Below are 14670 nucleotides of genomic sequence, written 5' to 3'. Positions count from 1 at the left end.
CCGTGGTAGATATAATCTTCGAGGCGATAATCACTCTTGAGTGGTCCTGGACCCAGGGAAGCTGGTGATTATCACCCTGGAAGTTTCTATTCTTACGTTAAAGAACCCGATGTTATCTCAGGAACTAGATGTATATGAATAAGACACTGCTCCCGGCCAGGGTGGTCAAAAGACATAGTTTGGATCTTACAATATTTTATACAATAATAGCATGAATTATCTCTATCATATACTACAGAAACTTTATTAATTGCTGATGAGAACCAACTGGAATCTGAATGTCTGGGCCATTTTTATGTATGCATTGATAGGATTCCACTTGCTGGATTTCAGTTTTGCCTGGCTTGTGGCCAGAATGCTCACATTAGCCCCTTCTGGGCTTCTACAGTCTGTTATCAACATTATTCTCAAACTGAATCTAAAACAGAGCACTGTAGCAGCAGTCAAGAAAAAAATTAACTCTATCCCAGCTGCTATGGGGACAGTATCCACCCCTTATTCTATACCATTTACATCATGCCAGATGCCTGGCTGTCCACTACACCATTGCCTTTCCTGTCTTTTGATAGATATACACACAGATATTATTTAATTTCGTCAGTCGATGGGCCATCCCTATAAAAGTCTGCTGAGTTCATTTAGTCGATGACCTTGGAATCCTTCTATCATAACAGTCTTTTAGGCAGGAAAACCAGTGTGTGATCTTATCACATGTTGAAGCCAGTTCTGATTCCATCAAGGCTGCCCTTGTTTGGTTTCATCACAATTCATTCATCATTAACGTGGTGACGGAAGGGGAGTCGTGTTCGGATCCCCAAATCTAGAGTGGCACAGATGGGCATACTGCTGCCATAGAAGTGATAATTGTTAATTGATATAGTTAATAATTGTAATTATTAAGTGATATAGTTAATATAGTTATTAACATCATATAGTTAAATTCATTGTCTCTTATCCAAAATCAAATCCTTTTGAGGCACACACTGGAATTCCCCATTCTCCCACATTACCCACCAAGTGCCCGTGAGTCCTTGAGCAAAAGCAATCCCATGGATGAATTTGCCTTTGCCTGAGGCAGGAATGACCCTGAATGTTTTCCCCAGCATATTTGTATTGTGCGCTACAAGAACTTTATCTCCTTCTGCAGTATGTAAAAGTTTTGATTGGGCAGGGACAGCCCAATTAGCAGATCCTCTGGTGTTGACTAACCCTGTGGCCTTTGCTCAATGTGTATCCCAATGTTTGAAGGTACCACCACCCATTGCTCTCAGTGTAGTATTTAACAGTCCATTACATCATTCCATCTTTCCAGAGGCTGGTGCATGATTGGGAATGTGATATACCTACTCAGTGCCATGTTCTTGGGCCAAAGGGTCTATGAGGTTGTTTCAAAAATGAGCCCCATTGTCTGACTCAATTCTTTCTGGAGTACTGCATTGCCGTAAGACTTGCTTTCCAAGGTCCAGGATAGTGTTCTGGGCAGTGTCATGGGGCACAGGTTACGTTTCCAGCTATCTGGTTCTTGTTTCCACCATTGCAAGCACATGGTGCTTGCCTTGGCAGGTTTGTGGGAGTGTGATATAGTCAGTCTGCCAAGTCTCCCCATATTTATATTTCAGCCATTGTCCTCTATACCACAGGGGCTTTTAACTGCTTGGCCTGCTTGATTACAGTGCATATTTCACGTTCATGGATGCCCTGTGTGATAGTGTCCATGGTAAAGTCCACCCCTTGATCACAAGTCCATTGCTATGTTGCATCTCTTCCTTGATGGCCTGAGGTGTCATGGGCCCACTGAGCTAGAAATAATCCCATCTTGGTGGCCTGATTCACCCGTTAGTCATTCTGATATTCTTCAGTGGCCTGACTCTTGGTTACATAAGCATCTACGCGACTGTCGTGAGTGAATGTTTAAAGGTTGCCTAAAGAATCACTGGCAACGGTATCGGCAAAAACTAGATGGTTAAAGCACACTAAGAAAAAACCAAACAAAAATCCAAAATCGATCAACTCAAATTGAAATAAATCCAAAACTATCTATGTGGAGGCTTGGAGGGGGGTAGACAAAAGGCTATGAAAGGGTAAGGATAAAAAGGAATACAGAAGACCCTCTTGTTGAGTCACAAGGTTCAGGGTAGATCCCCATGCTAAACTGAGCCAGGATTTGATCAACAGTTTATGCCTAAAGGCCCAACAGCACTTAACGCAAAACTTAATTGATAAGTTAAACAATTTAGTAAAGGATTCATACAGAATTTATTATACCACAACAGTAGCTTACTTACAGGCCTAACTTACAAATCTAAAGTACTTAAGAATCTAGTAGAGCAGCATTCCTAGCACATTTGCTATAGCATGTGCACACTTGCATTCACACAAACCTAGTGTTTGTACAAGGTACTTGTGAAAAATTCCCCTTAAGTTCAGTGAAATACTCACTTCAGATGCACTTGCATCTTTTCACAGCAGGAGAAAGATTGAGTCTTGAGTAGTGGGGGGTATCAGCCCAGGATCCGTCGGCATTGTTCAGTGATTGTCCCAGTATGACAAACTTGAGTGTTCAGTGGCTCTCAGAGGCCCCACTCAGAAGGAGGTTGCTGGTCACAGCCCGCTGTAGTCCAGGAGAGCTCAAAGGGTCTCACTTTGGACCGCTGTTTATAGAGTTGCAAGAGTGGGCTTTAGTCATAGTAATTTCCCATCCTGGTCGCATTTTAGGTTGGTAACTTCCTTTGAAAGTTCTGTAACAAAAATATTATTCCACTTGGATTGTTATTCAGGCAAGAAAAATAAGTTTCCAAGGCTGTTCCTTAAAAAACATGAGCTTGTTAGACAGTCAAAGTTCCTGGGAGCAGACAGTGTTGATAAGCTCAAGAGGAACTTAGTCCAGATGCTGTTCATCAAGGCTGAGGCTTAAGGAGCATTTCTCAGATCATAGTGTGGGCTGAGAGGGAGGAGATGCACCACCACAGTGACCTTCACCTGGGCAGCAATATCGTTCCACAATGCAGCAGTCCATATTGGATTACCCCTATGCTGCCAGTTATTCTGCTTTCATTGCTGCAGCCACCCCGTGGGGATGGGGCGTTTGCTACCATCCATGAGTCAGTGTAGAGAGAAAGTATTGGCCATTTTTCTCATTCAGCAACATCTAAAGCCAGCTGGAGAGCTTTCAGCTCTGCAAACGGACTCAACACACCTTCACCTCCAGCAGTTTTCACAACTTGTCATAGGGGACTCTATACAGCTGCTGTTTACTTTCCATCTTTTCCCACAATATGGCAGAGCTCATCAGTAAACTAGGAATATTGTTTCCTACTTTCTGGTAATTTCTTATGCAATGGGGTTTCTTCAGCACATGTATTGGTTTGACTTTGGCTGGGTGCCAGGTGCCCATTAAGCCATTCTATCCTTCCCTTTCCCAGTGAGCCAGGGCAGAGAGAATAAGATGGAAAACAACTCGTAAGTTGAAATAAGGCAGTTTACTAAAGCAAAGGAAAAAAAACAAGCAAAAGTTTGTGCATGCATAAGCAAAGGGAAAAATTAATCTCTACTTCCTATCAGCGAGCGATGTTCAGACACTTCCTGGGAAGCAGGGCTTCAGCATGCATAGTGATTGCTCTGGAAGGCAAACATTGTTGAATAACAAATGCCCCCTGTTCCTCCTCTCTCCCTTAGCTTTTATATCTGAGCTGACATCATATGGTATGGAATATCCCTTTGGTTAATTTGGGTCAGCTGGCCTGGTTGTGTCCTCTCCCAGGATCTTGTCCTGATGCCTTGAGAAGGCTGACCTAGAACAGAGGCTAGACAGAGTTAAAGAATAAAGTAGGTATTTAATAAAAGGCCCTCGGTGGATACACTTTGGACAGTACAAGAGCCTGGCCAGGGCTACACCCAAGATGAACCCAAAATGGTCACAAAATGGATGACCAGTCACGAGGTCTCACGCTTTTATAAGTTTTGGTCCATTAGCATATTTGAGTTAATTGTCCAATTATAGCTTCAGGTTATGAAGTTCCATCGTCTTTGTTTTTCTCTCTTCAATTCACTGTTGTTTATGCTCTTGGGCCGGAAATTTTCTGATGTTGCATCCTGATCATGGGAAGGATGATCGGCACGCACGCCAGGAGTGGCCACGCCCCACCTAAGCCACCGACAGGCAGGATCGTGGTTCGGCCACGGGCTGGGGCCCCGGACCACCAGGGAGCGGCCGATAAACGCGGACCCATGTCGAAGGATCAGAGTAACGGAAAAGGAAGGACTCTTAGCTTGCTTCTCCAAGCTGCTTTATTTCTTTCGCACGGACAGCGGCAGCACCGCACAGGCGTTCTTTCCCATGGCAGGAGCGGCACCGAAGCGGGGTAGCTGATGCCACACCGCATGGGTGTTCTTCTTTCTTGCGGCGGAGAGCGGCGCCGAGGCTGCAAACAGTTGCGCTGCGCGGGTGCAGGCAGAGCGCGGAAGCCGCGTGGCTCAAAGAGGGGGCAGTGGCAAAAAACGGGAAACAGAGAAAAACAGTGGCTTTTATGAAGGGGGGGTGGATTCCCGGGAGAAGATCGTCTAACGAATCAATGGCTAGATAGGAGGAGTCTGGGGGGACAAATGTAAACATAACATGGAGCGGGAAAGTTACATACCAGTGGCAGAAAGGAAATATCATAACTGACCGCGAATTTTCTGGATAAATGGGTGTAACAAATTATGACAGACAAGCTGCAGGGGCAGGATTTTTGAGGATAGACAGGGAAAAATCTGGAATTATCATAACTGCCACAGAGAAAAAGTGGGAAGACAGGTGGCAAACAACTCCAGACAGAGACCAAACATATAATCTCCAAACCCTCACTGTCACAGTTGTCCTTGGTCCCAGGCTCGAAAAGGAATTATTTTGTCTACCTACTCTGTGAAGAGAGCTTACCAACACTTAATATGAAGCTCAGAACTACACACTAAAACAGCACAGAATCTGAAAAATATAAAAGCTAAAACTTAAGGCATCAGTCCCCTCCCAGCCCCTTGATGGGGGAAAGGAGTGTTAGAGGGACAGTGCTGTTTAGCAGTAGCCAAAACACTGGTGTGTTATCAATACCCCTTCAGCTACCAATGCAAAGCACAACACTGTGAGGGCTGGTAAGGAAAAATGAATTCTATCTCAGTCAGACCCAATAGAGCACATTATTTATTTCTCTGATAACATTCCAAAATCTTTGCTTTCTGGACTGTCCATGATCATTTCCAAGATTCCTGGATGACTGGGGTTTCCTGTTTGAGCTTCGATCAGTGTGACCCACATAGATCATGCAACTTATGCTACATGGAATATAAAGGAGACCCTTCCTTTGATCATCCAGCCCAGCACTGGCAGTTGGCATACCAAGAGGAACTGTGCTTCGGTACCAATCACTTCTGAAGCAGCTCAAAACCCTTCATAAGATGCCAGTATCTCTTTTTCAGTTGGACTGTATATCAGGCTTTGGATCCTCCGCATCCCTTAGTCCAAAAGCCTGGGGGTTGACCTCAAGTACCAGAGGCCCTAAGTGGGGTCATTCTCCCCAGCTGCAGTGTAGAGCACAGGGTTTTTTTCATCTCTCCCTGTTTGGACTGGCCTGAGGGCTACTGCATGAACTATCTCCTGTTTAAATTGTTCAAATGCTTTTTGTTGCTCAGGGCCTCATTTGAAATAATTCTTCTTCTGGATCACTAGATAAAGAAGACTGTCATGGTTAGACGCTGGTGCAATGCCAATGCCCCCATGAAAATATTTTTTCCCTAGTGTCTACTGTGAGATGTGACCAGGAATAGAGCAAAGCAGGCTCCAACTTAGGAATAAAGAAAAAAAAAACACTTTATTAACCTACAACTATATGTAAAAAGAAACACACACAGAACTCAGAATGAAAACCTTCCAAAAACATTCCTCCTCCCCCCACCAAATTTCCAATAAATCACAGTAAGACAAAACCTTGGATTCTCAACTCAATTACCACCCCTCAGCTCACCAACTCTCAGTCCATCACCACCCTGCAGATAATCAATTCTTAGTTCATCAAGGAGAGAGGAGTCCCTCTTGTACCACAGGCTTCCCCAGGAAACACAGTTGAAACCTCTTGTGTTTCCCTGTCACACGTGGCACTGCCTGGAGAACATTTGCCATCGTGACCTCTTCGCTTCATGTCCAGTGCTCTCACCACTGCGCATGGACCAGAGCTGCTTCTAGGGTTCCCCTTTTAAGGATACTTTGCCCAGTTCCAAAAAAAAGCACAGTCTCTCACTTTTGGGACACATGTCCCCCCAAATTCACCGCCTGGGGCCGAGGGGTCTCAAGAACAGAGATCTTCTTCTCCGAAGATTGAGGGCACCAACCACCCTCCTCACCCATCGTCTCTGTTCATGCCACTCCTTCACATAACATCACTGCACTCTCTTGGCTCCAAGCCATTGCCTCCCCCAAATGCAGTCTCTGTGTCACAGGAAAAAAACTGGTTCTGTCCATGGCTATACAAGAAAAGTCCAGACAAAGGCCACTCCATCATCTCCTCCCACCTAGGATTCTTCTCAACTTTGGACATCTTTCCTTTGCACAAACTTGCATCACACTGGCCCATTTCCTCCTATTTCATCTCTCTCTTCTCATTCAGCTCCAGGTGGATCAGCATTTGTAAGGTTTCCATCATCCAAGAAAAGGGTTAAAATCTCGGGCTCTGCCTGCCCAGAACTCTCCCAAGGTTGCCGGGCACCTCCTTGCCGCTTTATCCCCTTCTCCTTCTCGGCCGTGCTGCCAGCACAAGATATCAAATTTCAAGGTGGCACAAGCACAGGCACAGGCTCTCTCTCTCTTCCGGGGGGGCTGCCCGATGCCTCTCAGTGCTCCTCCACCCTTCCATCCGGCAGGGGCCTTCACCTCCGTTCTCTGTCCAAGGCCCCGGCCTACCTCACCTGGCCGCATGGCTTCCCCTTCCCTGCCCAGCCCACAGCTGGGCAGGGGAGGTCTGACCTCTTTCACTCACCAGAACCAAGAGAAAGTTTTCCTGGGAGTTCTCTACTTTTAATCCCCTGTGTTCTCAGAGGCATATCCATGTCCTCAGTGGCCACACCAGGTGCCAATATTCAAATCTGAGCACCTATTGGTTTGACCACCAAACTCCCAAAAAACTCACTTCCTTTTCAAACCAGGACAAAGACTCACAATGAGACTGTACTTTAGAATAGAATATGCTATCTCCAGAAACTCACAATGCCTAAAAAAGCTTGAGTGTCTTACTTAACAGCAATATCTCTGTGTGAATTGAATATGTGGATGTAACACCAAGATGGCCATGACCACAGAATCACAGAATCAACTAGGTTGGAAAAGACCTTTGAGATCATCAAGTTCAACCTATGACCTAACACCACCTTGTCAACTAGACCATGGCACTTAGTGCCACATCCAGTCTTTCCTGAAACACCTCCAGGAACAGTGACTCCACCACCTCCCTGGGCAGCTGTCTTACTTTGAAAAGACAGGTGTCTGCTAAGGAAGGCAGGAGCCTCTCTTGAAATGGAAAATGTAAACCCTTTCTCTCTGAATTATTACAATTTTGTAATTAAGGGGCTCTCAGGCAAAGATACGGGAGTAGGAATAACAGTTCTTTATTAGGGAAGAAAATAAAAATAAAAATGCAGTAATACAAAACAACACTGATAGAGTCAGAATATGACCTGACACCCATTTGGTCTGGGTGTTGATAGCAGTCTTATTGAATGGTGGCTGCAGTATTCCTGGAGTGACAAATGTGGTTCTGTTGAAGCAGTGGTCCTGTAGAAGGGTGTAGTTTTCCTCTGAAGGTCCAGTGGTAGTGTAGATGGGCCTGGTCTTTCCTCTGGGAATCCAGTGGAGAGGACAGTTGTTCCTCTGGGAATCCAGTGGGAAAAGGCTGCCTGTGGTGTTCCAAATCTCAGATTATATCCAGGTAGGAATGCTTGGATCCTCCCCCTGGGCAGAGCATTTCACAATGGGATGATGTACTGTGGTAATCACATATCCTCTGAACAAGAGAGAGACATAGTTTTCCCCGGATTTTCCTGAGAAGCTGTGAGAAAGCTCAGAGAAAGAATTAAAATAATTATTATCTCAATCTCTGCACCTGGCAAGCAATCTCTGTCAAAGATGTTTACAAGAAGGAATTGTCCCTTCTTGACCAATAGGTGAGAGAAGATTCCTAAAGGCCAATCAGGTCTTAGGTCCACCATTGTTTCTATAAGAACTGTGGATTTCTAATAATAAAGTGCCTTTTCATGCCTTCTGATGATGGACTCTCTGTAGCACCTTTATCTGTCCCTGATACCCCTTCGCTGATAATGTACTTTTATCAGTCATGCAGTGAGACTCAATGGCCCATTAACAGAAGCTATCTCCCCAGAGGGAGGATGGGTTGTGGAAGAGATAGAGAAAACTGCCCCACCTGGTTTTAACAGGTGGCCCAATTAATAGAAGATAACTGTCCCACCTCTAACTATTACAGCTGAATCGGTGATGTTCATATGTCTGAGACATAACACAGGACAGAACTCCCTTTTGGTCATCAGAAAACAGCGTTGTTTATTGTGTCTAGCACCTTTTATAGCCTATTCAAAACTCCCAGGTTGGGACAGCTCATTGGTCTATTCCTGTGCCCCCAGACTCTGAACCAATACAATGTCTGCATCCTAGGAGAGCTCCCATTGGCTGTGAGCTTCTGTCAGTGGGCCCAGAGGCTGCTCCATGGAGCTGAGCTGAGCTGCTTATTATAACTTGATTAATACTACTGCAACATCTCACCGTTTTGTTTTTACTAAAAATTGTGATCTGTTCTCTGTAACCTACTTGCAGGAATCCCAAGCAAACAGGGTGACAGAAAAACAGCATGGTTTTAATTTGTATGACTTAAATACAGTAAAGGTGCAGTATATTGGTTTAGAGTCTGTAGGCAAGAATTTCTTAGTGTTTAGGTTACAAGTTACAACTTAGCTCTAAAAACAATAAACCACTTAAGTCTTAAAACTGTTAAAGAATAGTCTAACTACTAGAAAAAACAATCTGTAAACAGAAAACCAGTTTGTAAACAGGAAAATTATTTTGTAAACAAAGTTGCAAGTTAAATCTTAACTCTAAGCTGAATTTATAGCTTTGAAATATTCAACTTTAGAACTGTGAGAAAAAACAAACTTAACAGATAAAGCAATTTGTAAATAAATAGTCTTTATATGAACTGTTACTTTAAGAGTCCCAGATTTCTATGAGGTAGTTATCAGTTGTTTTGGTTATATGGCTTCAGGATGTCTGATGAAGGGACATCGACTGGTGTCTGTGGTTTCGAATGTTCATTGTAATGCATTTATCTTGGTTTTAGGCAGCTGAATTATCATGGGATCATGTAACCGTGGTCACTGGGGTTTTCAGGATGAGGGAAGAGACGTAGATCTGACTCCATATTTCAGAAGGCTTGATTTATTATTTTATGATATATACATATATTATAACTATACTAAAAAGAAAAAGAAGGAAAGGTTTCCAGAACCTGCTAAGCTAAGAATAGAATAGTAAAGAATGATAACAAAGGCAGCTGGCCTGACCGAGAGTGAGAGCCAGCTCTGCCGTGAGTGGTCACTGAACCAAAACATCCACACGAGATCAATCATGGATCACCCTGTTGCATTCCACAGCAGAAGATAACCTATTGTTTACGTCTGGTTCTGAGGCCACAGCTTCTCAGAAGGAAAAATCCTAAAGAGAGGATTTTTCACAAAGAGATGTCTGCGACAGGATCATTGTACTGTTATATGATTTACTTAAGTCTCAAAGAGGGGGCTGTACACTTACCCCAACCCCTTTTTCCCCCCTAAGTAAGCCTTTATTGACATCTAGTGTAAGAAGAATTTTCACAAGAATGATAGTGCAACCCATTTATCCCTGAAAGAAAAATCTAACACCCAGAATAGATGACTTTTAAAATGATGGCAAGTGGCAGAACTTTAGCTAAAGAACCCCACAACTGAAATTTGCCTATGACAAATTAATTTTGTTATGAGTATCTCAGTACATATCCCCTTGATCTTACCCATCCTTCTCAAAACAATGCAACAATAATCACCAAGAGTACTGAAAAGATACATAGCAACACATACACTAAAGCTTCCTTGATGCATAATAGTAATTTCCTGAATCAGAAATGCAACACTTTACTGACTGCAGGGTTATCGATTTTGGTCTTAACAATCCCAAATATCCACAATGAATATTGTACTATGAGTTCCAGGGCATATCTCACAAACAGTTGCGCATTTTTGTAACTTTTGTATGGTAACCCCTTAGTGCTTCCATTAAAGTTTTTGGAACGTGACAACCATGATTTATCAGGGGGTAAAGTGGTTGTGAGACTCTTGAGGGGTGGAAACTTGGTGTCTGTTTTCTTCTTCATCATCCATTTATAGGGAAAGGCTGGCTCCTCACTGGGTTGGATGAGAGGACATGTTGGTTTTAGTTGCTTTGAGACAGTTATCCCATGTGACTGACCCCATCTCTTTGGGTAGACTCGATTCTTTCTGCCCCCAGGGTACCAGACTATCTGAGCTGCTTATTATAACTTGATTAATACTACTGCAACATCTAACAGATGGCAATAGAATACACACTCCCCAGCCACATCTTGCATTTGCAACCTAAGACAGCAGCCCATTCCAGGGCCCAGTCACTCTTTCTGTGAAGAACTTTTTTCTAATGTCCAACCTAAACTTCCCCTGGCACAGCTTAAGACTCTGTCCTCTTGTATTGTTTCTGGTTGCCTGGGAGAAAAGGCCAACCCCCACCTGGCTGCAACCTTCTTTCAGGTAGGTGTAGAGAGTGATATGGTCTCCCCTGAATGTCTTCTTCTCTAGGCTGAACAACCCCAGCTCCCTCAGCCACTCCTCATAGGACTTGTGTTCTAGTCCCTTCACCAGTCTTGCTGCCCTTCTCTGGACACCCTCCAGGGTCTCAACATCCTTCATAAATTGGGGAACCCAAAGCTGGACACAGTACTCAAGGTGTGGCCTCACCAATGTAGAATACAGGGGAAGAATCACTTCTCTAGTCTTGCTGGCCACAGTGTTCCTGATACAGGCCAGGATGCCATTGGCCTTCTTGGCTGTGTGGACACACTGCTGACTCGTGTTCAGTCTGCTGTCAGTCAGTATCCCCAGGCCCCTCTCTGCCTGGCTGCTGTCCAGCCAGATCCACAGGTGCAGTGTGAAGAAAGGATTTATTCCATTATTTTGCTGGCAAAACAGGGACCCATACACTGCTAAGCTTATGTCATTTTAGCAGGGGCAAAAAGCACTCAGGCTGTTCCTGGTCTCACATATCAAAGGCCTGGCACAGGCACAATTTTTCTCAAGGCTGTGTTTTACAATCTACAAGCTTCTTATTTCCCTTCCCCCCTTACTTCACAGTAGGCCTAGGCCTGTGAAGAATGCTTTTTAGGTCTTTTTATAGCATTATGTTATCTGACTTCTCATGATAGACAGAAACAACAGTGAATTTTCCCAGCCTTAATATTCTTAGTACCCCCCAGCTGCAAGGTCATCTTGAGCACAACTCTCTTTACCAATCTTCCCTTTTTAACCCTTTCTTTCCCACAGTCTCCAACAACTAGTATCTTGTTAATCAAATCCATTTGGATCTGATGACATCCACCTTGCCATTTTATTGCTAAAAACGTGAATCTCTTGTGAAAGTCCTTTGACCTTACTTTGTTTTATGGAAAAACTGGCTTTCAGAATGTTTGGGACTATTTTCTTCCCTTTCTCAAGATTTTCTTCTGCTGTATTGCCTCATATGATATTATCATCAATGTTTTGCAGATATTCTGGAGGTTTGCCCTGTTTCAGTGCAGTCTGGATCAGTCCATGGCAGAAGGTAGGCCTCTGTTTCCACTTCTGGGCAATCAATTCCAGGTGTAGTGGATAACCCTCTGCTGCCAAAGGGATGGAGAAAAGTGCATTAGCAATATCAATCATGGCATACCACTTGGCTGCCTTTGACTCCAGCTCGTATGGAAGTTCCAGCATGTCTGGTATGTCAGTGCTTGGCAGTGGTGTGACTTCATTAAGGCCACAATAATCTACTCTTAGTCTACATTCTCCATTTGACTTTCACGCTGTCCGTATGGGACTATTAAAGGGCGAGCAGGTCCTGCTGATCACTCCTTGGCTCTCCAGTTGATGAATCAGCTTAAGGATGGGAATGACAGAATCCCAGTTGGTGTGCTACCAGTAAACCATTATGGTAGAGATGGGCACCTATTGTTCTTCAGCTTTCAGCAACCCCACAAGAGAAGGGTCCTCCACGAGGCTAGGTAACAGTCAGCTGTTGGGATACTCCTGTCATTCCAGAAATGCAAATGGATTCTGCTTCTGCATAGCTTGATGGCATTATGGTACACTGTGCAGTAGATGGGCAGTAAATACACCAGTATCTACCAGAGATCCACAGGATAAGGATACCCCATGGGTCTGATTTTCCAGGCCCTCTGATTCATAGACTCCAGTAAACCCAGTTGTCCCTCTCCTCTACCTGGCTTGAGGCAGGGTTCCTTTCCTACTGGTCATAGGATTCTCCATTTCCTGTAGCAGTAGAATTCCTTTCCATAGGATCAGGAGTAAAATCAGCCTTTCTACCACCCTGCAATTAACATACTCATGCCTCTAGGGTCAAAGTAGGTTTTCTATCCCAGTTACTCATGTCGTCTCCATGATCCTGCAGGTAAAACCACAGAGTACCCTGTGGTATGTACTTTCCATATCCTTCCTCACGAGTGGGAGGACACTTAGTGTTCATGGCTGTGATGCTGGTCCATACAGGTAGGGAGGGAGTAGGATCTATCCTCTTGAGTTGCTGGACCAGTTTCTCCACAGCCAAGACAAAGGAGGAAGAGATTGTCATTGTATTCCTGGAGCTGGTGACCCACTTCATCCACCATTGGCGGCCCATTGTTACTGTTGTTGCCAGTGGTTTGGTGTGCAACAATGGTGCACTCCCATAAAATTTCCACCACATGGGTCATTAGACTTTGGGTCTGTGGGTAACTGCACATTTTTTGAGTCAAAATAAATAATCTCTTGCATGGCTAATTGTGGCGGTTTCAGTTCAAAACTGGGCAGAAACACCAATTTCGTGTAGTGGTTTTGGTTCACCAATATCAGATTTCCCCAATTTTGAGATTTCCCAACCAATGTGCTGATGAGTGTGGTGGGCTTCAGTGCTGGCCAATCACCAAGGTGCTCACTTCCTGCTGTGAGATAGAATTAGGAGAAAGGCAAAGCAGGCTCAAAACTTTGAAAGGGTATAAAGAAATTTTTATTAAAAGTAACTAAAAGAAAAAAGTAGTAAGAATCAAAACAAAGCCTTCAGACCACTTCTCCTCCCTCCACAACCTTTTCTTTCCCACTGACAATGTAAAGAAACTAAACCTAAAATTTCCAGTCAGTTTACCACCTCTAGAATAGTCTTTCTTCAGTTCACTTAGGGAGAGAAGTCCCTCTTGTTAAGGTTATGGAGATTTCTCCACAAGAGGAAAGAAAACAGTTCTTTCGTGGCTCTCAATTTTGTCACGAATAACAGCAGCCTGGGGAACCCTGCCGTCATGAAATCCTTCCCATTTCCACAAGCCTTCCCACAGCTTGTCGATGGGCCATGTCGACTTATGGGGTATCGTTTTAAAGATGAGCTGTTCAAAGGCAAAAGTTCTCATTATCTATTTCTAAAATCATCTTCATGCCTGGGAACAGAAATCTTCTTCTTCTCCTAGAAGCACAGGACTACTCTCTTTCTCTGTTCAAACTTCTCATAGGATCACAGCTATTTCAACATCTGCTTATCTTAGCATGGAGGCCTTTGCTCGATATTAATTTGAACACTTTCATCTCCCCATAGTTTAATGCATTATAGGAAAAAAAGAGTCTTTTCTCCATAGCTTACAAGAGGATTTCATCCCCAAGACCAAGGCATCTTCTCCTCCCTCCCATCTGGGACTTAACTTCTTCCTCACTGTGAAAAACGCCAATCACTTGTTTTTAAAATTTTAAAAGTTTAATAGTAATAAAATGGTTATAAAAATAGTAATACAATTAGAGTAATAATAATTTGGACAATTTGAATTAGGACAATATGAGACAATAGAGACAAAGAGTTATGGACAGTCCAAGTACCATTTTCTGGGCAGCACGAGCCCGAAAAAGGACACCCGTTAACAAAGGATTAACCCTTAAAAGCAATAGCCTGTTGCATATTCCTACACTTCATACATGAGGCATAAATTCCATTCAAACACAGGATTCTGTCTGGTCATCGTCAGTTTCTTCCTCTGAATCATAACAGCGCCTTTGAGGTAGGAAGAAGTTCGTTTCTTCTGATAAGAGGGCAATAAATTCTTTTTCTCTGAAAGACTGAAGTGCCCTGTGGCTGCTATCTCGCTGCGAGTCCTTTCTTAAAAAAAAAAATCCTACATAGCATAGTTTCTATTTTAACACTTTTTAGAACTTAAAAGTATACTTAACACACTACTTAAGAGAATTAACACAGCATTACTTTCTAACACAACACATAATTTGCGAAAAGCCAATCATAAAATGCACGCATTTTCCACAGGGACGATCGAGCGCCGAGCGGCGGAG

The 14670-nt window shown here is 43.7% G+C and overlaps 1 long non-coding RNA gene across 1 annotated transcript in view; it reads left to right on the top strand.

Moving 5' to 3' along the window:
- The window catches only part of LOC115949136, a 52635-nt gene that overhangs the window by 13740 nt on the left and 24225 nt on the right, over positions 1–14670 (top strand). The window contains exon 2 of the long non-coding RNA XR_004082757.1: positions 11860–11914. This is a non-coding gene — a long non-coding RNA (uncharacterized LOC115949136). The remainder of the gene's footprint in view (positions 1–11859; positions 11915–14670) is intronic.

This window comes from Geospiza fortis, unplaced genomic scaffold (genome assembly GCF_000277835.1).
Source record: "Geospiza fortis unplaced genomic scaffold, GeoFor_1.0 scaffold76, whole genome shotgun sequence".
Lineage (NCBI taxonomy): Eukaryota > Metazoa > Chordata > Aves > Passeriformes > Thraupidae > Geospiza > Geospiza fortis.
This window is presented reverse-complemented; position numbering and strand designations above follow the sequence as displayed.